Below are 1540 nucleotides of genomic sequence, written 5' to 3'. Positions count from 1 at the left end.
TTATAACATTTGAATGTATGTTACCTGTATTGTAACACTGCAATTTAAACATGTTGTTTCAGAGATGAACTATCCAATACTATACTTTCTAGACACACGTGGCTCTTAAACACTTGCAATATGACTAGTGTGACTGTGAAACTGAATTTTAAATTTTACTTAGTTTTATTTATAATGTAAGAAATGATGCTCAGTTCAGTTATTGGAAAACTTTTAAATATGTTTGGAACATCTTCGGTATGTCAATCTACTTTTTCAACTGTAAATTTTATGAAATCCAAATGGTGGTCAGTTATTTCAGAAGAAAATTTAGAGTCTGAATTGAGATGAACTGTTGGTATAAAATACACATCAGATTTTGAAGACAATATAAAAATGTATAATATATTATCAAAATATTTGAGATATGTTGGGATAAATAACATATATTACTAAAATGAATTTATCCTCTTTCCTTTTTACATTCTTAACATTGTTACTAGAAAATTTTAGATTACATATGTGGCTCACATTGTATTTCTCTTGGGCAGTGCTGTTTCAGAGTACCATAGCGATGCCAAGGTTCATTTGTTTATTCAACATATGAGTCAGGCACTGGGCTAACCACTGGGGATTCCACAGTGAGCTAGCCACCCCCGGCACTTGCTTGCTCTCATGGAGCTTACAGTCTAGTACTAGAGAGGATAATATACAAGGAGACAATAAATAAACCACCAGCATTCCTGTAAAAAATCTTCAAGAATATTTCTGTGGGCTGGTGGCATTATCTTCCTATGTCAGCATATTTAGTGCCTGATCATTGTTCGAGAAATGGCATAGTTGAGATTTTCTAGAAACAACCACTGGCTCTTTTAATGAACTCATATAAATAGGAATAGTAGTAACCCATAGTAAACAGCCTTAGTAACTTAAATATTAGCAGCAATGGAAGAATTAAGATATGAGGGAGTAGTTTAGTCCACATGAAGAAATTTCATGTTATCACTTGTGGAAAGTAACAAAATAGACTTGGTAGAGTTTCTTACCTGAAGGGATGTTGTCCTTAAAAGCAGCTCAATTTATGTTCCAAACACATGGGCCATCCTATGGAATACTAATATTCTTACTATGCGTAAGTCCCCCAAGGTATGTTTTGTGTAAGGTAGAGAATTCTTTCTAGACAATAAGCTGCCCAGAAATTTAATACAGGGACCCATACCTCATCCTCTGAAATATAAACAGGAATACAAGCAACTTCTCAGTTCCCCCAGAAATTATCTTCCTCTCAGTGCCTAACACTTAATCTTGCCGACATGGATAAAATGGAATGTTATCCCAACAAATCATTATCATCTTTCTCCACAATGTTGATGCACTGCTATGTGAATGAGGTAGCCCAAAATAAGGAGAATCACACTAAAAAGAAAACTCGATATTACATGGCCTTGGGTTCAATTCTCTTTGAAGAATATCCTCCCTACACATTCATGAAGAGAATTTGAATTTAACCAAAATTTTAGTGGTCATCCTTCTTGAAAACTAGTAGAAATTATACTATTCA

This window comes from Propithecus coquereli, unplaced genomic scaffold (assembly GCF_000956105.1).
Source record: "Propithecus coquereli isolate 6110/MARCELLA unplaced genomic scaffold, Pcoq_1.0 Scaffold8, whole genome shotgun sequence".
Classification (NCBI taxonomy): Eukaryota; Metazoa; Chordata; class Mammalia; order Primates; family Indriidae; genus Propithecus; species Propithecus coquereli.
The sequence above is the reverse complement of the archived record's forward strand: the minus strand, read 5'-3'. Positions refer to the sequence as shown.